The sequence below is a fragment of the Hemitrygon akajei genome, chromosome 8 (assembly GCF_048418815.1).
Source record: "Hemitrygon akajei chromosome 8, sHemAka1.3, whole genome shotgun sequence".
Classification (NCBI taxonomy): Eukaryota; Metazoa; Chordata; class Chondrichthyes; order Myliobatiformes; family Dasyatidae; genus Hemitrygon; species Hemitrygon akajei.
In genome coordinates this window covers 170560801-170586615 of record NC_133131.1, presented here as the reverse complement: position 1 = coordinate 170586615, position 25815 = coordinate 170560801, and the positions used below count along the sequence as shown (strand labels likewise).

At 56.9% G+C, this 25815-nt stretch overlaps 1 pseudogene; it reads left to right on the top strand.

Moving 5' to 3' along the window:
* Positions 1-277: 277 nt before the first annotated feature.
* The window catches only part of LOC140732428 (ubiquitin carboxyl-terminal hydrolase CYLD-like), a 32566-nt pseudogene continuing 7028 nt past the window's right edge, over positions 278-25815 (top strand).

Here is a 25815-nt window from a genome sequence, read left to right as displayed (position 1 = left end):
CACATTACCAACAGTCACACACAGCACAAGGGACACATTGTACGTATAGAATAGCAGTAAACGTACAGACATACACACACTGTAGGTATATATGTATATTCTTGGTCCCTGAGTGACGTGCCCTGTAAATCAACGGGGGGGGGGGGGGGGGTGCGCACGCGTTATCGGCAAGAACAAACAGTTCTCAGCAGTCTGCAGAGAAACGTACGCACGCACGCAATCTAATTTGTCTGGCGATCGTAAAAAAGACATTTAAAACAGACAAAAACACCTTTAATTGGCCCCTGAGAGGCAGCTGAGTCGGAACACACTGCATCTTACCGGAGTTTTGTACCCGGATCATCTGTTTGCTGGTGTTGTGAAGTGTTCCACTAACTGTTACACTACCCCCCCCATTTCATCCTTCTAAACTCCAGCGAGTGCAGACCCAGAGACATCAAATGCTCCTCGTACGTTAACCCTTTCATTCCTGGCATTGTTCTTGTGAGCCCCTTCTGGACCCTCTCCAGGGCTATCGCACCTTTCTTTGGATGCCAGGTCCAAGCTTGTGCAGAGTATTCCTAAATGCAGTCTGGCCAACACCTCACAAAGCCTCGGCAGTACAGAGCATGGCCGGGCGAAGAGCTTTCTTGAGCTTGGCCTGGACGCTGGTGGGATGTGTTGACATCCATTGCCTTCTCTGAAGGTCAGCACTACCCCAATGTTCCACTAGGTGGCGCGCCTGGTTTCTCTGTGCCTGTCTTTGCAGTGGGTCTGGATTCACTCTGTGGGCAGGGGCATACCTGGGAATTACCCCACCCCACCTCTCAGTTTAACTCTTTGCCTCCTCCTCCTCCCCTCCCAGGTTCCCTCCTGCTTCATCATCCAGATGCCTCGTTTTGGGAAGAGTTACAAGATGTTCGAGAAGATTATCCCCTCGCTGGAACTGGACATCACTGATCTGCTGAGTGACAGTAGGTAAAAGGGAGAGTCCGGGCAACATCCTTGTGAATTTTCTCCGTACGCTTTCAACCTTGTTTACATCTTCCCTGTAGGTAGGTGACCAAAACTGCACACAATACTCCAAATTAGGCCTCATCAACATCTTATACAATTTCAACATAACACCCTATCTCCTGTACTCAATACATTAATTCACGAAGGCCAATGTTCCAAAAGCTTTCTTTACGACCCTATCTACCTGGGACCTGTCACTTTCAATGAATTATGGACCTGTATTCCCAGATCCCTTTGTTCCACCACACTCCTCGGTGACCTGTCGTTCACTGTGTAAAACCTGCCCTGGTTGGTCCTACTGAAGCACAAAACCTCAAACTTGTCCACATTAAATTCCATCTGCCATTTTTCCAGCTGATGCAGATCTCTCGGCAAACTCTGAAAGTCTTCCTCACTGTCCACTACTCCCCCAATCTTGGTGCCATCGGCAAATTTGCTAATCCAGTTAACCACATGATCATCCAGATTGTTGATATAGATGACATACAACAGCACCGATCGCTGTGGTACACCACTAGTCACAGGCCTCCGGTCAGAGAGGCAACCCTCGACTACCACCTCTAGATTTGTTGTGGCCAATTAACAAGACTCAGATAACCCACACTGGTTCCTTAATACCACCCTATTCACCTGTGCACAAGAGTTTCTGAAGTCTGAACAGAACTGACACTTTACAGAAACTAACCATCGGTTACGAATATTGACCAACTGGTTATCTGTGTATGTTCAAATTCCTTATTTGCAAGATTAATCACCGTTCACAATGTAGCTGTCAAAAGTGAAAGAGACTACAATGAAATGAGTAATTGTCCTCTAGTTGGTGTGATTACATTCTTATCTTCTCTCAGTATGCCAACTGGCTCTGGTCCCCTGCTGTACAAAGATAAGCTCTGTTTTTCAAAGACCTCTCCTGCCTGGGTTGTCTCTGCACTGTCTGTAAACTCTCCTGGCTGGACGTTACCCCTGGGTTGTCTCCACACTGCCTGTAAACTCTCCTGGCTGGACGTTACCCCTGGGTTGTCTCCACACTGTCTGTGAACTCTCCTTTGTGTCTGTGCAATTTCCACAGCTTCTCCTATCAAGCCAATTTTGAATCCAATCTCTTCTCTTCTCTTCTCCTCACCCTCTGCTGCCCCTCTTGCCTCCCGTTCTCCCATGGTCCACTCTGTTCTGCTGTCAGATTCCTTCTATTCCAGCCCGTTAGCTTTTCCATCCACCTGACTTCACCTGGTGGAGGTGTTGGATGGGGAGCCTGGACCCCTTCCAGATGCCACCAGGGTGTCGACGTGGCCACACTGCCCAGGGCCAGGTATTAACCCTTTCCCCTGCCCTTCCAGGTCCCCGGGAATGCTGTCTGTGTGCAGATCTGGCCACCCAGGAGTGCGAAGAATGCTTCAGGGACAAGCTGTTTTCAAAAACGGGCCTCAAGCAGTACTGTGACAGTTGCTGGCTTCAGGTACTGTATGTGGGGTGGGATAGTTTACTGAGTTACCATCAGGTTCGCTGACACTGACTTGTACGTTGTGACGGCTGTACCGTGCAGAGGCGTTAAACATTGAACATTACGGCACAGTGCAGGGCCCTTTGTTGGACCATTCGGGAATCTAATGGCAGAAGCTGTTTCTTAGACATTGACTGTAAGTCTTCAGGCTCCTGTCAATGAGGATGCAAAGTGATGAATGCTGTCTTCTTGAGGCACTGCCTGCTGGAGATGCCCCCCCCCCCCCCAGGGCAGTGAGGGTCGCACCCGCGGTGGGGCTGGCTGAGTTTACGACCCTCTTGCGATCCTGTGCGTCGGTGCCTTCACCCCAGGCTGTGGTGCGACCGGTCAGAATCCTCTCCGCGATCCAACTACAGAAATAGACATAGTGGGACTGGCCCGTGCCGTTTCACCAGCAGCTTGACGGTATGCCCCCACCCAGAACGGATTCCAGCGGCACCCAGAGGCTCTCCTACTCCCCTTCGGCGGCTGCAACAGCGTCAGCCAGGTCCTCCGGCATTTTCTCTGTTTTGCCCAATGCTTTAGTAGGATTTGGAACAGGCCCTCAGCTCACAATCCCTGATTAAATTCCCCCTGTCAGTACATGTTTCATATCCCTCTATTGCCATCTGTTCTTCACTTACCCCCCACCCACCCAACTTCCCGGGTGTCCACTCAGTGCTGCCCTCCAGTGTTCACCTGGTGGAAGTACAAGCCGGACCAGGACGACTTGCTATCGGTCACACAAGTCAGTCAGCATCTATGGAGGGGGATAAATGGTCAATGTTTTGGGCTGAGGCCTTTCATCAGGGCTGGAAAGGAAGGGGGATGAAGCCGGAATAAGCAGGTGGGGGAGGAGAAGGAGGACAAGCTGGGTGAGAGCAGGTAATGGGAAGGAGGATGAGGTAAGAAGCTGGGAGGTGATAGGCGGGAGAGGTAAAGGATTGAAGAAGGAGGAAGCTCGTAGGGGAGGAGAATGGAACATGGGAGGAAGGGGGAGGAGGAGGGGAACCAGAGGGAGGTTATGAATTTCCACCTCTTGGCCACTTTGCCGTCAATGCTATGAGACTGACGGTGGCTGTTGGTGTCGTCGAGTCAGTTACTACCCACGTGGTATCACGTTCTACCTTTATAAAGCCTTTTTAAGGGGTGGCACGCCTTACACTTTACACAGAAGCAGTCAGAGATCAGGGTTTAATTCCCACCGCTGTCCACAAGGAGTTTCCGTGTTCTCCACGTGACCTCGTGGGTTTCCTCCCACGGTCCAAAGACGTACGTTTTATCATTTTGGTTTATAAAGACACGGCGTGGAACAGCCCATTCTGGCCCTTGGAGCCACAGTGCCCAGCAATGCCCCGAATTAATCACAGGACAATTTCCAATGACCAACTAACCTACCCACTAGTAGGCCTTTGGACTGTGGGAGGAAACTGGAGCACCTGGGACACGGTACATCACTGCCGGAGTCGTTGGTGAGGAAGCAACTCTTCTGAAGCTCCTGAGGTGATATAGCCGTGGCCATGCCTTCTTCGTGCTGGGCCCGGGGCAGACCCTGTGACGGACACCGAGATGTTTCTGGTTGACCTGTGCTCTCCACCCCACCCACAGGTTCACAAACACCCTTCCCGACGAGGACACAAGGCGATGAGGCTCCACTGCCCTCCCGAGTACGAGTGGAGCCAGAGGGCGCGGGTGCCTCGCGAGAAGATGCAGCTCTTCGCCATGTTGTGCATCGAAACCAGCCACTACGTCTCCTTCATCAAGTATGGCCCCAGCGACAAAGACTGGATGTTCTTTGACAGCATGTCAGATCGGGAAGGTGAGAGCACAGTCGGGTGTGGGCGGGGGGCAGGGGGGTGGGGGAGGTGGGGTGAGGGAGGATTCCAGAGGGCAGGACCTGGGCAGCTAAGAATGGTGGGTTCTTAAACACCACGATGCACAGGAAACCAAGGGATCAAGGCCGAGATTCACGAGGGGGTTACAGAGACAGAGAGGGGTGTAGGGGATAGAGGAGGTTATAGAGACAGGGAGGGGTGTAGGGGATGGAGGGGGTTACAGAGATAGGGAGGGGTTAGGGGATGGAGGGGGTTACAGAGACAGGGAGGGGTGTAGGGGATGGAGGGGGTTACAGAGACAGAGAGGGGTGTAGGGGATGGAGGGGGTAACAGAGACAGGGAGGGGTGTAGGGGATGGAGGAGGTTATAGAGACAGGGAGGGGTGTAGGGGATGGAGGGGGTTACAGAGACAGAGAGGAGTGTAGGGGATGGAGGAGGTTATAGAGACAGGGAGGGGTGTAGGGGATGGATTGGTTACAGAGACAGAGAGGGGTGTAGGGGATGGAGGAGGTTACAGAGACAGGGAGGGGTGTAGGGGATGGAGGGGGTTACAGAGACAGGGAGGTGTGTAGGGGATGGAGGAGGTTATAGAGACAGGGAGGGGTGTAGGGGATGGAGGGGGTTACAGAGACAGGGAGGGGTGTAGGGGATGGAGGGGGTTACAGAGACAGGGAGGGGTGTAGGGGATGGAGGGGGTTACAGAGACAGGGAGGGGTGTAGGGGATGGAGGGGGTTACAGAGACAGGGAGGGGTGTAGGGGATGGAGGAGGTTACAGAGACAGGGAGGGGTGTAGGGGATGGAGGGGGTTACAGAGACAGGGAGGGGTGTAGGGGATGGAGGAGGTTATAGAGACAGGGAGGGGTGTAGGGGATGGAGGGGGTTACAGAGACAGAGAGGGGTGTAGGGGATGGATTGGTTACAGAGACAGGGAGGGGTGTAGGGGATGGATTGGTTACAGAGACAGAGAGGGGTGTAGGGGATGGAGGGGGTTACAGAGACAGGGAGGGGTGTAGGGGATGGAGGGGGTTACAGAGACAGGGAGGGGTGTAGGGGATGGAGGGGGTTACAGAGATAGGGAGGGGGTGTAGGGGTGGATGGGGTTACAGAGACAGGGAGGGGTGTAGGGGATGGAGGGGGTTACAGAGACAGGGAGGGGTGTAGGGGATGGAGGAGGTTATAGAGACAGGGAGGGGTGTAGGGGATGGAGGAGGTTATAGAGACAGGGAGGGGTGTAGGGGATGGAGGTGGTTACAGAGACAGGGAGGGGTGTAGGGGATGGAGGGGGTTACAGAGACAGAGAGGAGTGTAGGGGATGGAGGAGGTTATAGAGACAGGGAGGGGTGTAGGGGATGGAGGGGGTTACAGAGACAGGGAGGGGTTAGGGGATGGAGGGGGTTACAGAGACAGGGAGGGGTTCGGGGATGGAGGGGGTTACAGAGACGGAGGGGTGTAGGGGATGGAGGAGGTTACAGAGACAGGGAGGGGTGTAGGGGATGGAGGAGGTTATAGAGACAGGGAGGGGTGTAGTGGATGGAGGTGGTTACAGAGACAGAGAGGGGTGTAGGAGATGGAGGGGGGTTACAGAGACAGGCAGGGGTGTAGGGGATGGAGGGGGGTTACAGAGACAGGGAGGGGTGTAGGGGATGGAGGAGGTTATAGAGACAGGGAGGGGTGTAGGGGATGGAGGTGGTTACAGAGACAGGGAGGGGTGTAGGGGATGGAGGAGGTTATAGAGACAGGGAGGGGTGTAGGGGATGGAGGAGGTTACAGAGACAGGGAGGGGTTAGGGGATGGAGGGGGTTACAGAGACAGAGAGGGGTGTAGGAGATGGAGGGGGTTACAGAGACAGGCAGAGGTGTAGGGGATGGAGGGGGTTACAGAGACAGGGAGGGGTGTAGGGGATGGAGGAGGTTACAGAGACAGAGAGGGGTATAGGGGATGGAGGGGGTTACAGAGACAGAGAGGGGTGTAGGGGATGGAGGGGGTTACAGAGACAGGGAGGGGTGTAGGGGATGGAGGGGGTTACAGAGACAGGGAGGGATGTAGGGGATGGAGAGGGTTACAGAGACAGAGGGGTGTAGGGGATGAAGGGGGTTACAGAGACGGAGGGGTGTAGGGGATGGAGGAGGTTACAGAGACAGGGAGGGGTTAGGGGATGGAGGTGGTTACAGAGATAGGGAGGGTGTAGGGGATGGAGGAAGTTACAGAGATAGGGAAGGATTTAGAGGATGGAGGGGGTTACAGAGACAGGGAGGGGTGTAGGGGAGGGAGGGGTTACAGAGACAGGGAGGGGTGTATGGGATGGAGGGGGGTTAAGAGACGGAGGGGTGTAGGGGATGGAGGAGGTTACAGAGATAGGGAGGGGTTTAGAGGATGGAGGAAGTTACAGAGATAGGGAGGGGTGTAGGGGATGGAGGAGGTTACAGAGACAGGGAGGGGTGTAGGGGATGGAGGGGGTTACAGAGACAGGGAGGGGTGTAGGGGATGGAGGAGGTTATAGAGACAGGGAGGGGTGTAGGGGATGGAGGGGGTTACAGAGACAGAGAGGGGTGTAGGGGATGGATTGGTTACAGAGACAGGGAGGGGTGTAGGGGATGGATTGGTTACAGAGACAGAGAGGGGTGTAGGGGATGGAGGGGGTTACAGAGACAGGGAGGGGTGTAGGGGATGGAGGGGGTTACAGAGACAGGGAGGGGTGTAGGGGATGGAGGGGGTTACAGAGATAGGGAGGGGTGTAGGGGTGGATGGGGTTACAGAGACAGGGAGGGGTGTAGGGGATGGAGGGGGTTACAGAGACAGGGAGGGGTGTAGGGGATGGAGGAGGTTATAGAGACAGGGAGGGGTGTAGGGGATGGAGGAGGTTATAGAGACAGGGAGGGGTGTAGGGGATGGAGGTGGTTACAGAGACAGGGAGGGGTGTAGGGGATGGAGGGGGTTACAGAGACAGAGAGGAGTGTAGGGGATGGAGGAGGTTATAGAGACAGGGAGGGGTGTAGGGGATGGAGGGGGTTACAGAGACAGGGAGGGGTTAGGGGATGGAGGGGGTTACAGAGACAGGGAGGGGTTCGGGGATGGAGGGGGTTACAGAGACGGAGGGGTGTAGGGGATGGGGGAGGTTACAGAGACAGGGTGGGGTGTAGGGGATGGAGGAGGTTATAGAGACAGGGAGGGGTGTAGGGGATGGAGGTGGTTACAGAGACAGAGAGGGGTGTAGGAGATGGAGGGGGTTACAGAGACAGGCAGGGGTGTAGGGGATGGAGGGGGTTACAGAGACAGGGAGGGGTGTAGGGGATGGAGGAGGTTATAGAGACAGGGAGGGGTGTAGGGGATGGAGGTGGTTACAGAGACAGGGAGGGGTGTAGGGGATGGAGGGGGTTACAGAGACAGAGAGGAGTGTAGGGGATGGAGGAGGTTATAGAGACAGGGAGGGGTTAGGGGATGGAGGGGGTTACAGAGACAGGGAGGGGTTCGGGGATGGAGAGGGTTACAGAGATGGAGGGGTGTAGGGGATGGAGGAGGTTACAGAGACAGGGAGGGGTGTAGGGGATGGAGGAGGTTACAGAGACAGGGAGGGGTGTAGGGGATGGAGGTGGTTACAGAGACAGAGAGGGGTGTAGGAGATGGAGGGGGTTACAGAGAGGCAGAGGTGTAGGGGATGGAGGGGGTTACAGAGACAGGGAGGGGTGTAGGGGATGGAGGAGGTTACAGAGACAGAGAGGGGTATAGGGGATGGAGGGGGTTACAGAGACAGAGAGGGGTGTAGGGGATGGAGGGGGTTACAGAGACAGGGAGGGGTGTAGGGGATGGAGGGGGTTACAGAGACAGGGAGGGATGTAGGGGATGGAGAGGGTTACAGAGACAGAGGGGTGTAGGGGATGAAGGGGGTTACAGAGACGGAGGGGTGTAGGGGATGGAGGAGGTTACAGAGACAGGGAGGGGTTAGGGGATGGAGGTGGTTACAGAGATAGGGAGGGTGTAGGGGATGGAGGAAGTTACAGAGATAGGGAAGGATTTAGAGGATGGAGGGGGTTACAGAGACAGAGAGGGGTGTAGGAGATGGAGGGGGTTACAGAGACAGGCAGAGGTGTAGGGGATGGAGGGGGTTACAGAGACAGGGAGGGGTGTAGGGGATGGAGGAGGTTACAGAGACAGAGAGGGGTATAGGGGATGGAGGGGGTTACAGAGACAGAGAGGGGTGTAGGGGATGGAGGGGGTTACAGAGACAGGGAGGGGTGTAGGGGATGGAGGGGGTTACAGAGACAGGGAGGGATGTAGGGGATGGAGAGGGTTACAGAGACAGAGGGGTGTAGGGGATGAAGGGGGTTACAGAGACGGAGGGGTGTAGGGGATGGAGGAGGTTACAGAGACAGGGAGGGGTTAGGGGATGGAGGTGGTTACAGAGATAGGGAGGGTGTAGGGGATGGAGGAAGTTACAGAGATAGGGAAGGATTTAGAGGATGGAGGGGGTTACAGAGACAGGGAGGGGTGTAGGGGAGGGAGGGGTTACAGAGACAGGGAGGGGTGTATGGGATGGAGGGGGGTTAAGAGACGGAGGGGTGTAGGGGATGGAGGAGGTTACAGAGATAGGGAGGGGTTTAGAGGATGGAGGAAGTTACAGAGATAGGGAGGGGTGTAGGGGATGGAGGAGGTTACAGAGACAGGGAGGGGTGTAGGGGATGGAGGGGGTTACAGAGACAGGGAGGGGTGTAGGGGATGGAGGAGGTTATAGAGACAGGGAGGGGTGTAGGGGATGGAGGGGGTTACAGAGACAGAGAGGGGTGTAGGGGATGGATTGGTTACAGAGACAGGGAGGGGTGTAGGGGATGGATTGGTTACAGAGACAGAGAGGGGTGTAGGGGATGGAGGGGGTTACAGAGACAGGGAGGGGTGTAGGGGATGGAGGGGGTTACAGAGACAGGGAGGGGTGTAGGGGATGGAGGGGGTTACAGAGATAGGGAGGGGTGTAGGGGTGGATGGGGTTACAGAGACAGGGAGGGGTGTAGGGGATGGAGGGGGTTACAGAGACAGGGAGGGGTGTAGGGGATGGAGGAGGTTATAGAGACAGGGAGGGGTGTAGGGGATGGAGGAGGTTATAGAGACAGGGAGGGGTGTAGGGGATGGAGGTGGTTACAGAGACAGGGAGGGGTGTAGGGGATGGAGGGGGTTACAGAGACAGAGAGGAGTGTAGGGGATGGAGGAGGTTATAGAGACAGGGAGGGGTGTAGGGGATGGAGGGGGTTACAGAGACAGGGAGGGGTTAGGGGATGGAGGGGGTTACAGAGACAGGGAGGGGTTCGGGGATGGAGGGGGTTACAGAGACGGAGGGGTGTAGGGGATGGGGGAGGTTACAGAGACAGGGTGGGGTGTAGGGGATGGAGGAGGTTATAGAGACAGGGAGGGGTGTAGGGGATGGAGGTGGTTACAGAGACAGAGAGGGGTGTAGGAGATGGAGGGGGTTACAGAGACAGGCAGGGGTGTAGGGGATGGAGGGGGTTACAGAGACAGGGAGGGGTGTAGGGGATGGAGGAGGTTATAGAGACAGGGAGGGGTGTAGGGGATGGAGGTGGTTACAGAGACAGGGAGGGGTGTAGGGGATGGAGGGGGTTACAGAGACAGAGAGGAGTGTAGGGGATGGAGGAGGTTATAGAGACAGGGAGGGGTTAGGGGATGGAGGGGGTTACAGAGACAGGGAGGGGTTCGGGGATGGAGAGGGTTACAGAGATGGAGGGGTGTAGGGGATGGAGGAGGTTACAGAGACAGGGAGGGGTGTAGGGGATGGAGGAGGTTACAGAGACAGGGAGGGGTGTAGGGGATGGAGGTGGTTACAGAGACAGAGAGGGGTGTAGGAGATGGAGGGGGTTACAGAGAGGCAGAGGTGTAGGGGATGGAGGGGGTTACAGAGACAGGGAGGGGTGTAGGGGATGGAGGAGGTTACAGAGACAGAGAGGGGTATAGGGGATGGAGGGGGTTACAGAGACAGAGAGGGGTGTAGGGGATGGAGGGGGTTACAGAGACAGGGAGGGGTGTAGGGGATGGAGGGGGTTACAGAGACAGGGAGGGATGTAGGGGATGGAGAGGGTTACAGAGACAGAGGGGTGTAGGGGATGAAGGGGGTTACAGAGACGGAGGGGTGTAGGGGATGGAGGAGGTTACAGAGACAGGGAGGGGTTAGGGGATGGAGGTGGTTACAGAGATAGGGAGGGTGTAGGGGATGGAGGAAGTTACAGAGATAGGGAAGGATTTAGAGGATGGAGGGGGTTACAGAGACAGGGAGGGGTGTAGGGGAGGGAGGGGTTACAGAGACAGGGAGGGGTGTATGGGATGGAGGGGGGTTAAGAGACGGAGGGGTGTAGGGGATGGAGGAGGTTACAGAGATAGGGAGGGGTTTAGAGGATGGAGGAAGTTACAGAGATAGGGAGGTGTGTAGGGGATGGAGGAGGTTACAGAGACAGGGAGGGGTGTAGGGGATGGAGGGGGTTACAGAGACAGGGAGGGGTGTAGGGGATGGAGGAGGTTATAGAGACAGGGAGGGGTGTAGGGGATGGAGGGGGTTACAGAGACAGAGAGGGGTGTAGGGGATGGATTGGTTACAGAGACAGGGAGGGGTGTAGGGGATGGATTGGTTACAGAGACAGAGAGGGGTGTAGGGGATGGAGGGGGTTACAGAGACAGGGAGGGGTGTAGGGGATGGAGGGGGTTACAGAGACAGGGAGGGGTGTAGGGGATGGAGGGGGTTACAGAGATAGGGAGGGGTGTAGGGGTGGATGGGGTTACAGAGACAGGGAGGCGTGTAGGGGATGGAGGGGGTTACAGAGACAGGGAGGGGTGTAGGGGATGGAGGAGGTTATAGAGACAGGGAGGGGTGTAGGGGATGGAGGAGGTTATAGAGACAGGGAGGGGTGTAGGGGATGGAGGTGGTTACAGAGACAGGGAGGGGTGTAGGGGATGGAGGGGGTTACAGAGACAGAGAGGAGTGTAGGGGATGGAGGAGGTTATAGAGACAGGGAGGGGTGTAGGGGATGGAGGGGGTTACAGAGACAGGGAGGGGTTAGGGGATGGAGGGGGTTACAGAGACAGGGAGGGGTTCGGGGATGGAGGGGGTTACAGAGACGGAGGGGTGTAGGGGATGGGGGAGGTTACAGAGACAGGGAGGGGTGTTGGGGATGGAGGTGGTTACAGAGACAGAGGGGTGTAGGAGATGGAGGGGGTTACAGAGACAGGCAGGGGTGTAGGGGATGGAGGGGGTTACAGAGACAGGGAGGGGTGTAGGGGATGGAGGAGGTTATAGAGACAGGGAGGGGTGTAGGGGATGGAGGTGGTTACAGAGACAGGGAGGGGTGTAGGGGATGGAGGGGGTTACAGAGACAGAGAGGAGTGTAGGGGATGGAGGAGGTTATAGAGACAGGGAGGGGTGTAGGGGATGGAGGGGGTTACAGAGACAGGGAGGGGTTAGGGGATGGAGGGGGTTACAGAGACAGGGAGGGGTTCGGGGATGGAGAGGGTTACAGAGACGGAGGGGTGTAGGGGATGGAGGAGGTTACAGAGACAGGGAGGGGTGTAGGGGATGGAGGAGGTTATAGAGACAGGGAGGGGTGTAGGGGATGGAGGTGGTTACAGAGACAGAGAGGGGTGTAGGAGATGGAGGGGGTTACAGAGACAGGCAGAGGTGTAGGGGATGGAGGGGGTTACAGAGACAGGGAGGGGTGTAGGGGATGGAGGAGGTTACAGAGACAGAGAGGGGTGTAGGGGATGGAGGGGGTTACAGAGACAGAGAGGGGTGTAGGGGATGGAGGGGGTTACAGAGACAGGGAGGGGTGTAGGGGATGGAGGGGGTTACAGAGACAGGGAGGGATGTAGGGGATGGAGAGGGTTACAGAGACAGAGGAGTGTAGGGGATGAAGGGGGTTACAGAGACGGAGGGGTGTAGGGGATGGAGGAGGTTACAGAGACAGGGAGGGGTTAGGGGATGGAGGTGGTTACAGAGATAGGGAGGGTGTAGGGGATGGAGGAAGTTACAGAGATAGGGAAGGATTTAGAGGATGGAGGGGGTTACAGAGACAGGGAGGGGTGTAGGGGAGGGAGGGGTTACAGAGACAGGGAGGGGTGTATGGGATGGAGGGGGTTAAGAGACGGAGGGGTGTAGGGGATGGAGGAGGTTACAGAGATAGGGAGGGGTTTAGAGGATGGAGGAAGTTACAGAGATAGGGAGGGGTGTAGGGGATGGAGGAGGTTACAGAGATGGGGAGGGGTTTAGAGGATGGAGGGGTTTACAGAGACAGGGAGGGGTGTAGGAGATTGAGGAAGTTACAGAGACAGGGAGGGGTGTAGGGGATGGAGGGGGTTACAGAGATAGGGAGGGGTTAGGGGATGCAGGGGTTACAGAGAGGGAGGGGTTAGGGGATGGAGGGGGTTACAGAGACAGGGAGGGGTTAGGGGATGGAGGGGGTTACAGAGACAGGGAGGGGTGTAGGGGATGGAGGAGATTACAGAGAGTGGTGTAGGGGATGGAGGAGGTTACAGAGATAGGGAGGGGTTAGGGGATGGAGGGGGTTACAGAGACAGGGAGAGGTTAGGGGATGGAGGGGGTTACAGAGACATGGAGGGGTCTAGGGGATGGAGGAGGTTACAGAGAGTGGTGTAGGGGATGGAGGAGGTTACAGAGATAGGGAGGGGTTAGGGGATGGAGGGGTTACAGAGACAGGGAGGGGTTAGGGGATGGAGGGGGTTACGGAGACAGGGAGGGGTGTAGGGGATGGAGGAAGTTACAGAGATAGGGAAGGGTTTAGAGGATGGAGGGGGTTACAGAGACAGGGAGGGGTGTAGGGGAGGGAGGGGTTACAGAGACAGGGAGGGGTGTATGGGATGGAGGGGGTTAAGAGATGGAGGGGTGTTAGGGGATGGAGGGGGTTACAGAGACGGAGGGGTGTAGGGGATGGAGGAGGTTACAGAGAGTGGTGTAGGGGATGGAGGAGGTTACAGAGATAGGGAGGGGTTAGGGGATGGAGGGGTTACAGAGACAGGGAGTGGTTAGGGGATGGAGGGGGTTACAGAGACAGGGAGGGGTGTAGGGGATGGAGGAGGTTACAGAGATAGGGAGGGTGTAGGGGATGGAGGAAGTTACAGAGATAGGGAAGGGTTTAGAGGATGGAGGGGGTTACAGAGACAGGGAGGGGTGTAGGGGATGGAAGAGGTTACAGAGATAGGGAGGGGTTTAGAGGATGGAGGAAGTTACAGAGATAGGGAGGGGTGTAGGGGATGGAGGAGGTTACATAGACAGGGAGGGGTGTAGGGGATGGAGGGGGTTACAGAGACAGGGAGGGGTGTAGGGGATGGAGGAGGTTATAGAGACAGGGAGGGGTGTAGGGGATAGAGGGGGTTACAGAGACAGAGAGGGGTGTAGGGGATGGATTGGTTACAGAGACAGGGAGGGGTGTAGGGGATGGATTGGTTACAGAGACAGAGAGGGGTGTAGGGGATGGAGGGGGTTACAGAGACAGGGAGGGGTGTAGGGGATGGAGGGGGTTACAGAGACAGGGAGGGGTGTAGGGGATGGAGGGGGTTACAGAGACAGGGAGGGGTGTAGGGGATGGAGGGGGTTAAAGAGACAGGGAGGGGTGTAGGGGATGGAGGAGGTTATAGAGACAGGGAGGGGTGTAGGGGATGGAGGAGGTTATAGAGACAGGGAGGGGTGTAGGGGATGGAGGTGGTTACAGAGACAGGGAGGGGTGTAGGGGATGGAGGGGGTTACAGAGACAGAGAGGAGTGTAGGGGATGGAGGAGGTTATAGAGACAGGGAGGGGTGTAGGGGATGGAGGGGGTTACAGAGACAGGGAGGGGTTAGGGGATGGAGGGGGTTACAGAGACAGGGAGGGGTTCGGGGATGGAGGGGGTTACAGAGACGGAGGGGTGTAGGGGATGGGGGAGGTTACAGAGACAGGGAGGGGTGTAGGGGATGGAGGAGGTTATAGAGACGGAGGGGTGTAGGGGATGGAGGTGGTTACAGAGACAGAGAGGGGTGTAGGAGATGGAGGGGGTTACAGAGACAGGCAGGGGTGTAGGGGATGGAGGGGGTTACAGAGACAGGGAGGGGTGTAGGGGATGGAGGAGGTTATAGAGACAGGGAGGGGTGTAGGGGATGGAGGTGGTTACAGAGACAGGGAGGGGTGTAGGGGATGGAGGGGGTTACAGAGACAGGGAGGGGTGTATGGGATGGAGGGGGTTAAGAGACGGAGGGGTGTAGGGGATGGAGGAGGTTACAGAGATAGGGAGGGGTTTAGAGGATGGAGGAAGTTACAGAGATAGGGAGGGGTGTAGGGGATGGAGGAGGTACAGAGATGGGGAGGGGTTTAGAGGATGGAGGGGTTTACAGAGACAGGGAGGGGTGTAGGAGATTGAGGAAGTTACAGAGACAGGGAGGGGTGTAGGGGATGGAGGGGGTTACAGAGATAGGGAGGGGTTAGGGGATGCAGGGGTTACAGAGAGGGAGGGGTTAGGGGATGGAGGGGGTTACAGAGACAGGGAGGGGTTAGGGGATGGAGGGGGTTACAGAGACAGGGAGGGGTGTAGGGGATGGAGGAGATTACAGAGAGTGGTGTAGGGGATGGAGGAGGTTACAGAGATAGGGAGGGGTTAGGGGATGGAGGGGGTTACAGAGACAGGGAGAGGTTAGGGGATGGAGGGGGTTACAGAGACATGGAGGGGTCTAGGGGATGGAGGAGGTTACAGAGAGTGGTGTAGGGGATGGAGGAGGTTACAGAGATAGGGAGGGGTTAGGGGATGGAGGGGTTACAGAGACAGGGAGGGGTTAGGGGATGGAGGGGGTTACCGGAGACAGGGAGGGGTGTAGGGGATGGAGGAAGTTACAGAGATAGGGAAGGGTTTAGAGGATGGAGGGGGTTACAGAGACAGGGAGGGGTGTAGGGGAGGGAGGGGTTACAGAGACAGGGAGGGGTGTATGGGATGGAGGGGGTTAAGAGATGGAGGGGTGTTAGGGGATGGAGGGGGTTACAGAGACGGAGGGGTGTAGGGGATGGAGGAGGTTACAGAGAGTGGTGTAGGGGATGGAGGAGGTTACAGAGATAGGGAGGGGTTAGGGGATGGAGGGGTTACAGAGACAGGGAGTGGTTAGGGGATGGAGGGGGTTACAGAGACAGGGAGGGGTGTAGGGGATGGAGGAGGTTACAGAGATAGGGAGGGTGTAGGGGATGGAGGAAGTTACAGAGATAGGGAAGGGTTTAGAGGATGGAGGGGGTTACAGAGACAGGGAGGGGTGTAGGGGATGGAAGAGGTTACAGAGATAGGGAGGGGTTTAGAGGATGGAGGAAGTTACAGAGATAGGGAGGGGTGTAGGGGATGGAGGAGGTTACAGAGACAGGGAGGGGTGTAGGGGATGGAGGGGGTTACAGAGACAGGGAGGGGTGTAGGGGATGGAGGAGGTTATAGAGACAGGGAGGGGTGTAGGGGATAGAGGGGGTTACAGAGACAGAGAGGGGTGTAGGGGATGGATTGGTTACAGAGACAGGGAGGGGTGTAGGGGATGGATTGGTTACAGAGACAGAGAGGGGTGTAGGGGATGGAGGGGGTTACAGAGACAGGGAGGGGTGTAGGGGATGGAGGGGGTTACAGAGACAGGGAGGGGTGTAGGGGATGGAGGGGGTTACAGAGACAGGGAGGGGTGTAGGGGATGGAGGGGGTTACAGAGACAGGGAGGGGTGTAGGGGATGGAGGAGGTTATAGAGACAGGGAGGGGTGTAGGGGATGGAGGAGGTTATAGAGACAGGGAGGGGTGTAGGGGATGGAGGTGGTTACAGAGACAGGGAGGGGTGTAGGGGATGGAGGGGGTTACAGAGACAGAGAGGAGTGTAGGGGATGGAGGAGGTTATAGAGACAGGGAGGGGTGTAGGGGATGGAGGGGGTTACAGAGACAGGGAGGGGTTAGGGGATGGAGGGGGTTACAGAGACAGGGAGGGGTTCGGGGATGGAGGGGGTTACAGAGACGGAGGGGTGTAGGGGATGGGGGAGGTTACAGAGACAGGGAGGGGTGTAGGGGATGGAGGAGGTTATAGAGACGGAGGGGTGTAGGGGATGGAGGTGGTTACAGAGACAGAGAGGGGTGTAGGAGATGGAGGGGGTTACAGAGACAGGCAGGGGTGTAGGGGATGGAGGGGGTTACAGAGACAGGGAGGGGTGTAGGGGATGGAGGAGGTTATAGAGACAGGGAGGGGTGTAGGGGATGGAGGTGGTTACAGAGACAGGGAGGTGTGTAGGGGATGGAGGGGGTTACAGAGACAGAGAGGAGTGTAGGGGATGGAGGAGGTTATAGAGACAGGGAGGGGTGTAGGGGATGGAGGGGGTTACAGAGACAGGGAGGGGTTAGGGGATGGAGGGGGTTACAGAGACAGGGAGGGGTTCGGGGATGGAGAGGGTTACAGAGACGGAGGGGTGTAGGGGATGGAGGAGGTTACAGAGACAGGGAGGGGTGTAGGGGATGGAGGAGGTTATAGAGACAGGGAGGGGTGTAGGGGATGGAGGTGGTTACAGAGACAGAGAGGGGTGTAGGAGATGGAGGGGGTTACAGAGACAGGCAGAGGTGTAGGGGATGGAGGGGGTTACAGAGACAGGGAGGGGTGTAGGGGATGGAGGAGGTTACAGAGACAGAGAGGGGTGTAGGGGATGGAGGGGGTTACAGAGACAGAGAGGGGTGTAGGGGATGGAGGGGGTTACAGAGACAGGGAGGGGTGTAGGGGATGGAGGGGGTTACAGAGACAGGGAGGGATGTAGGGGTTGGAGAGGGTTACAGAGACAGAGGGGTGTAGGGGATGAAGGGGGTTACAGAGACGGAGGGGTGTAGGGGATGGAGGAGGTTACAGAGACAGGGAGGGGTTAGGGGATGGAGGTGGTTACAGAGATAGGGAGGGTGTAGGGGATGGAGGAAGTTACAGAGATAGGGAAGGATTTAGAGGATGGAGGGGGTTACAGAGACAGGGAGGGGTGTAGGGGAGGGAGGGGTTACAGAGACAGGGAGGGGTGTATGGGATGGAGGGGGTTAAGAGACGGAGGGGTGTAGGGGATGGAGGAGGTTACAGAGATAGGGAGGGGTTTAGAGGATGGAGGAAGTTACAGAGATAGGGACGGGTGTAGGGGATGGAGGAGGTTACAGAGATGGGGAGGGGTTTAGAGGATGGAGGGGTTTACAGAGACAGGGAGGGGTGTAGGAGATTGAGGAAGTTACAGAGACAGGGAGGGGTGTAGGGGATGGAGGGGGTTACAGAGATAGGGAGGGGTTAGGGGATGGAGGGGTTACAGAGACAGGGAGGGGTTAGGGGATGGAGGGGGTTACAGAGACAGGGAGGGGTTAGGGGATGGAGGGGGTTACAGAGACCGGGAGGGGTGTAGGGGATGGAGGAGATTACAGAGAGTGTTGTAGGGGATGGAGGAGGTTACAGAGATAGGGAGGGGTTAGGGGATGGAGGGGGTTACAGAGACAGGGAGAGGTTAGGGGATGGAGGGGGTTACAGAGACATGGAGGGGTCTAGGGGATGGAGGAGGTTACAGAGAGTGGTGTAGGGGATGGAGGTTACAGAGATAGGGAGGGGTTAGGGGATGGAGGGGTTACAGAGACAGGGAGGGGTTAGGGGATGGAGGGGGTTACAGAGACAGGGAGGGGTGTAGGGGATGGAGGAGGTTACAGAGATAGGGAGGGTGTAGGGGATGGAGGAAGTTACAGAGATAGGGAAGGGTTTAGAGGATGGAGGGGGTTACAGAGACAGGGAGGGGTGTAGGGGAGGGAGGGGTTACAGAGACAGGGAGGGGTGTATGGGATGGAGGGGGTTAAGAGACGGAGGGGTGTAGGGGATGGAGGAGGTTACAGTGATAGGGAGGGGTTTAGAGGATGGAGGAAGTTACAGAGATAGGGAGGGGTGTAGGGGATGGAGGAGGTTACAGAGATGGGGAGGGGTTTAGAGGATGGAGGGGGTTACAGAGACAGGGAGGGGTGTAGGAGATTGAGTAAGTTACAGAGACAGGGAGGGGTGTAGGGGATGGATTAGGTTACAGAGATGGGGAGGGGTTTAGAGGATGGAGGGGGTTACAGAGACAGGGAGGTGTTAGGGGATGGAGGGGGTTACAGAGACGGAGGGGTGTAGGGGATGGAGGAGGTTACAGAGAGTGGTGTAGGGGATGGAGGAGGTTACAGAGATAGGGAGGGGTTAGGGGATGGAGGGGTTACAGAGACAGGGAGTGGTTAGGGGATGGAGGGGGTTACAGAGACAGGGAGGGGTGTAGGGGATGGAGGAGGTTACAGAGATAGGGAGGGTGTAGGGGATGGAGGAAGTTACAGAGATAGGGAAGGGTTTAGAGGATGGAGGGGGTTACAGAGACAGGGAGGGGTGTAGGGGAGGGAGGGGTTACAGAGACAGGGAGGGGTGTATGGGATGGAGGGGGTTAAGAGACGGAGGGGTGTAGGGGATGGAGGAGGTTACAGTGATAGGGAGGGGTTTAGAGGATGGAGGAAGTTACAGAGATAGGGAGGGGTGTAGGGGATGGAGGAGGTTACAGAGATGGGGAGGGGTTTAGAGGATGGAGGGGGTTACAGAGATAGGGAGGGGTGTAGGAGATTGAGGAAGTTACAGAGACAGGGAGGGGTGTAGGGGATGGAGGAGGTTACAGAGATGGGGAGGGGTTTAGAGGATGGAGGGGGCTACAGAGACAGGGAGGTGTTAGGGGATGGAGGGGGTTACAGAGACGGAGGGGTGTAGGGGATGGAGGAGGTTACAGAGAGTGGTGTAGGGGATGGAGGAGGTTACAGAGATAGGGAGGGGTTAGGGGATGGAGGGGTTACAGAGACAGGGAGTGGTTAGGGGATGGAGGAGGTTACAGAGACAGGGAGGGGTGTAGGGGATGGAGGAGGTTACAGAGATAGGGAGGGGTGTAGGGGATGGAGGAGGTTACAGAGACAGGGAGGGGTGTAGGGGATGGAGGAGGTTACAGAGATAGGGAGGGGTTAGGGGATGGAGGGGTTACAGAGACAGGGAGGGGTTAGGGGATGGAGGGGGTTACAGAGACAGGGAGGGGTGTAGGGGATGGAGGGGGTTACAGAGACAGGGAGGGGTGTAGGGGATGGAGGAGGTTACAGAGACAGGGAGGGGTGTAGGGGATGGAGGAGGTTACAGAGACAGGGAGGGGTGTAGGGGATGGAGGGGGTTACAGAGACAGGGAGGGGTGTAGGGGATGGAGGGGGTTACAGAGACAGGGAGGGGTGTAGGGGATGGAGGGGGTTACAGAGACAGGGAGGGGTCTAGGGGATGGAGGAGGTTACAGAGAGTGGTGTAGGGGATGGAGGAGGTTACAGAGATAGGGAGGGGTTAGGGGATGGAGGGGTTACAGAGACAGGGAGGGGTTAGGGGATGGAGGGGGTTACAGAGACAGGGAGGGGTGTAGGGGATGGAGGAGGTTACAGAGATAGGGAGGGTGTAGGGGATGGAGGAAGTTACAGAGATAGGGAAGGGTTTAGAGGATGGAGGGGGTTACAGAGACAGGGAGGGGTGTAGGGGAGGGAGGGGTTACAGAGACAGGGAGGGGTGTATGGGATGGAGGGGGTTAAGAGATGGAGGGGTGTAGGGGATGGAGGAGGTTACAGTGATAGGGAGGGGTTTAGAGGATGGAGGAAGTTACAGAGATAGGGAGGGGTGTAGGGGATGGAGGAGGTTACAGAGATGGGGAGGGGTTTAGAGGATGGAGGGGGTTACAGAGACAGGGAGGGGTGTAGGAGATTGAGTAAGTTACAGAGACAGGGAGGGGTGTAGGGGATGGAGGAGGTTACAGAGATGGGGAGGGGTTTAGAGGATGGAGGGGGTTACAGAGACAGGGAGGTGTTAGGGGATGGAGGGGGTTACAGAGACGGAGGGGTGTAGGGGATGGAGGAGGTTACAGAGAGTGGTGTAGGGGATGGAGGAGGTTACAGAGATAGGGAGGGGTTAGGGGATGGAGGGGTTACAGAGACAGGGAGTGGTTAGGGGATGGAGGGGGTTACAGAGACAGGGAGGGGTGTAGGGGATGGAGGAGGTTACAGAGATAGGGAGGGTGTAGGGGATGGAGGAAGTTACAGAGATAGGGAGGGGTTTAGAGGATGGAGGAAGTTACAGAGATAGGGAGGGGTGTAGGGGATGGAGGAGGTTACAGAGACAGGGAGGGGTGTAGGGGATGGAGGGGGTTACAGAGACAGGGAGGGGTGTAGGGGATGGAGGAGGTTACAGAGAGTGGTGTAGGGGATGGAGGAGGTTACAGAGATAGGGAGGGGTTAGGGGATGGAGGGGTTACAGAGACAGGGAGTGGTTAGGGGATGGAGGAGGTTACAGAGACAGGGAGGGGTGTAGGGGATGGAGGAGGTTACAGAGATAGGGAGGGGTGTAGGGGATGGAGGAGGTTACAGAGACAGGGAGGGGTGTAGGGGATGGAGGAGGTTACAGAGATAGGGAGGGGTTAGGGGATGGAGGGGTTACAGAGACAGGGAGGGGTTAGGGGATGGAGGGGGTTACAGAGACAGGGAGGGGTGTAGGGGATGGAGGGGGTTACAGAGACAGGGAGGGGTGTAGGGGATGGAGGAGGTTACAGAGACAGGGAGGGGTGTAGGGGATGGAGGAGGTTACAGAGACAGGGAGGGGTGTAGGGGATGGAGGGGGTTACAGAGACAGGGAGGGGTGTAGGGGATGGAGGGGGTTACAGAGACAGGGAGGGGTGTAGGGGATGGAGGGGGTTACAGAGACAGGGGGGGGTCTAGGGGATGGAGGAGGTTACAGAGAGTGGTGTAGGGGATGGAGGAGGTTACAGAGATAGGGAGGGGTTAGGGGATGGAGGGGTTACAGAGACAGGGAGGGGTTAGGGGATGGAGGGGGTTACAGAGACAGGGAGGGGTGTAGGGGATGGAGGAGGTTACAGAGATAGGGAGGGTGTAGGGGATGGAGGAAGTTACAGAGATAGGGAAGGGTTTAGAGGATGGAGGGGGTTACAGAGACAGGTAGGGGTGTAGGGGAGGGAGGGGTTACAGAGACAGGGAGGGGTGTATGGGATGGAGGGGGTTAAGAGATGGAGGGGTGTAGGGGATGGAGGAGGTTACAGTGATAGGGAGGGGTTTAGAGGATGGAGGAAGTTACAGAGATAGGGAGGGGTGTAGGGGATGGAGGAGGTTACAGAGATGGGGAGGGGTTTAGAGGATGGAGGGGGTTACAGAGACAGGGAGGGGTGTAGGAGATTGAGTAAGTTACAGAGACAGGGAGGGGTGTAGGGGATGGAGGAGGTTACAGAGATGGGGAGGGGTTTAGAGGATGGAGGGGGTTACAGAGACAGGGAGGTGTTAGGGGATGGAGGGGGTTACAGAGACGGAGGGGTGTAGGGGATGGAGGAGGTTACAGAGAGTGGTGTAGGGGATGGAGGAGGTTACAGAGATAGGGAGGGGTTAGGGGATGGAGGGGTTACAGAGACAGGGAGTGGTTAGGGGATGGAGGGGGTTACAGAGACAGGGAGGGGTGTAGGGGATGGAGGAGGTTACAGAGATAGGGAGGGTGTAGGGGATGGAGGAAGTTACAGAGATAGGGAAGGGTTTAGAGGATGGAGGGGGTTACAGAGACAGGGAGGGGTGTAGGGGATGGAGGAGGTTACAGAGATAGGGAGGGGTTTAGAGGATGGAGGAAGTTACAGAGATAGGGAGGGGTGTAGGGGATGGAGGAGGTTACAGAGACAGGGAGGGGTGTAGGGGATGGAGGGGGTTACAGAGACAGGGAGGGGTGTAGGGGATGGAGGAGGTTATAGAGACAGGGAGGGGTGTAGGGGATGGAGGGGGTTACAGAGACAGAGAGGGGTGTAGGGGATGGATTGGTTACAGAGACAGAGAGGGGTGTAGGGGATGGAGGGGGTTACAGAGACAGGGAGGGGTGTAGGGGATGGAGGGGGTTACAGAGACAGGGAGGGGTGTAGGGGATGGAGGGGGTTACAGAGACAGGGAGGGGTGTAGGGGATGGAGGGGGTTACAGAGACAGGGAGGGGTGTAGGGGATGGAGGAGGTTATAGAGACAGGGAGGGGTGTAGGGGATGGAGGAGGTTATAGAGACAGGGAGGGGTGTAGGGGATGGAGGTGGTTACAGAGACAGGGAGGGGTGTAGGGGATGGAGGGGGTTACAGAGACAGAGAGGAGTGTAGGGGATGGAGGAGGTTATAGAGACAGGGAGGGGTGTAGGGGATGGAGGGGGTTACAGAGACAGGGAGGGGTTAGGGGATGGAGGGGGTTACAGAGACAGGGAGGGGTTCGGGGATGGAGGGGGTTACAGAGACGGAGGGGTGTAGGGGATGGGGGAGGTTACAGAGACAGGGAGGGGTGTAGGGGATGGAGGAGGTTATAGAGACGGAGGGGTGTAGGGGATGGAGGTGGTTACAGAGACAGAGAGGGGTGTAGGAGATGGAGGGGGTTACAGAGACAGGCAGGGGTGTAGGGGATGGAGGGGGTTACAGAGACAGGGAGGGGTGTAGGGGATGGAGGAGGTTACAGAGACAGGGAGGGGTGTAGGGGATGGAGGGGGTTACAGAGACAGAGAGGAGTGTAGGGGATGGAGGAGGTTATAGAGACAGGGAGGGGTGTAGGGGATGGAGGGGGTTACAGAGACAGGGAGGGGTTAGGGGATGGAGGGGGTTACAGAGACAGGGAGGGGTTCGGGGATGGAGAGGGTTACAGAGACGGAGGGGTGTAGGGGATGGAGGAGGTTACAGAGACAGGGAGGGGTGTAGGGGATGGAGGAGGTTATAGAGACAGGGAGGGGTGTAGGGGATGGAGGTGGTTACAGAGACAGAGAGGGGTGTAGGAGATGGAGGGGGTTACAGAGACAGGCAGAGGTGTAGGGGATGGAGGGGGTTACAGAGACAGGGAGGGGTGTAGGGGATGGAGGAGGTTACAGAGACAGAGAGGGGTGTAGGGGATGGAGGGGGTTACAGAGACAGAGAGGGGTGTAGGGGATGGAGGGGGTTACAGAGACAGGGAGGGGTGTAGGGGATGGAGGGGGTTACAGAGACAGGGAGGGATGTAGGGGATGGAGAGGGTTACAGAGACAGAGGGGTGTAGGGGATGAAGGGGGTTACAGAGACGGAGGGGTGTAGGGGATGGAGGAGGTTACAGAGACAGGGAGGGGTTAGGGGATGGAGGTGGTTACAGAGATAGGGAGGGTGTAGGGGATGGAGGAAGTTACAGAGATAGGGAAGGATTTAGAGGATGGAGGGGGTTACAGAGACAGGGAGGGGTGTAGGGGAGGGAGGGGTTACAGAGACAGGGAGGGGTGTATGGGATGGAGGGGGTTAAGAGACGGAGGGGTGTAGGGGATGGAGGAGGTTACAGAGATAGGGAGGGGTTTAGAGGATGGAGGAAGTTACAGAGATAGGGACGGGTGTAGGGGATGGAGGAGGTTACAGAGATGGGGAGGGGTTTAGAGGATGGAGGGGTTTACAGAGACAGGGAGGGGTGTAGGAGATTGAGGAAGTTACAGAGACAGGGAGGGGTGTAGGGGATGGAGGGGGTTACAGAGATAGGGAGGGGTTAGGGGATGGAGGGGTTACAGAGACAGGGAGGGGTTAGGGGATGGATGGGGTTACAGAGACAGGGAGGGGTTAGGGGATGGAGGGGGTTACAGAGACAGGGAGGGGTGTAGGGGATGGAGGAGATTACAGAGAGTGTTGTAGGGGATGGAGGAGGTTACAGAGATAGGGAGGGGTTAGGGGATGGAGGGGGTTACAGAGACAGGGAGAGGTTAGGGGATGGAGGGGGTTACAGAGACATGGAGGGGTCTAGGGGATGGAGGAGGTTACAGAGAGTGGTGTAGGGGATGGAGGAGGTTACAGAGATAGGGAGGGGTTAGGGGATGGAGGGGTTACAGAGACAGGGAGGGGTTAGGGGATGGAGGGGGTTACAGAGACAGGGAGGGGTGTAGGGGATGGAGGAAGTTACAGAGATAGGGAAGGGTTTAGAGGATGGAGGGGGTTACAGAGACAGGGAGGGGTGTAGGGGAGGGAGGGGTTACAGAGACAGGGAGGGGTGTATGGGATGGAGGGGGTTAAGAGACGGAGGGGTGTAGGGGATGGAGGAGGTTACAGTGATAGGGAGGGGTTTAGAGGATGGAGGAAGTTACAGAGATAGGGAGGGGTGTAGGGGATGGAGGAGGTTACAGAGATGGGGAGGGGTTTAGAGGATGGAGGGGGGTTACAGAGACAGGGAGGGGTGTAGGAGATTGAGTAAGTTACAGAGACAGAGAGGGGTGTAGGGGATGGAGTAGGTTACAGAGTTGGGGAGGGGTTTAGAGGATGGAGGGGGTTACAGAGACAGGGAGGTGTTAGGGGATGGAGGGGGTTACAGAGACGGAGGGGTGTAGGGGATGGAGGAGGTTACAGAGAGTGGTGTAGGGGATGGAGGAGGTTACAGAGATAGGGAGGGGTTAGGGGATGGAGGGGTTACAGAGACAGGGAGTGGTTAGGGGATGGAGGGGGTTACAGAGACAGGGAGGGGTGTAGGGGATGGAGGAGGTTACAGAGATAGGGAGGGTGTAGGGGATGGAGGAAGTTACAGAGATAGGGAAGGGTTTAGAGGATGGAGGGGGTTACAGAGACAGGGAGGGGTGTAGGGGAGGGAGGGGTTACAGAGACAGGGAGGGGTGTATGGGATGGAGGGGGTTAAGAGACGGAGGGGTGTAGGGGATGGAGGAGGTTACAGTGATAGGGAGGGGTTTAGAGGATGGAGGAAGTTACAGAGATAGGGAGGGGTGTAGGGGATGGAGGACGTTACAGAGATGGGGAGGGGTTTAGAGGATGGAGGGGGTTACAGAGACAGGGAGGGGTGTAGGAGATTGAGGAAGTTACAGAGACAGGGAGGGGTGTAGGGGATGGAGGAGGTTACAGAGATGGGGAGGGGTTTAGAGGATGGAGGGGGTTACAGAGACAGAGAGGGGTGTAGGGGATGGAGGAGGTTACAGAGACAGGGAGGGGTGTAGGGGATGGAGGAGGTTACAGAGATAGGGAGGGGTGTAGGGGATGGAGGAGGTTACAGAGACAGGGAGGGGTGTAGGGGATGGAGGAGGTTACAGAGATAGGGAGGGGTTAGGGGATGGAGGGGTTACAGAGACAGGGAGGGGTTAGGGGATGGAGGGGGTTACAGAGACAGGGAGGGGTGTAGGGGATGTAGGGGGTTACAGAGACAGGGAGGGGTGTAGGGGATGGAGGAGGTTACAGAGACAGGGAGGGGTGTAGGGGATGGAGGAGGTTACAGAGACAGGGAGGGGTGTAGGGGATGGAGGGGGTTACAGAGACAGGGAGGGGTGTAGGGGATGGAGGGGGTTACAGAGACAGGGAGGGGTGTAGGGGATGGAGGGGGTTACAGAGACAGGGAGGGGTGTAGGGGATGGAGGAGGTTACAGAGACAGGGAGGGGTGTAGGGGATGGAGGGGGTTACAGAGACAGGGAGGGGTGTAGGGGATGGA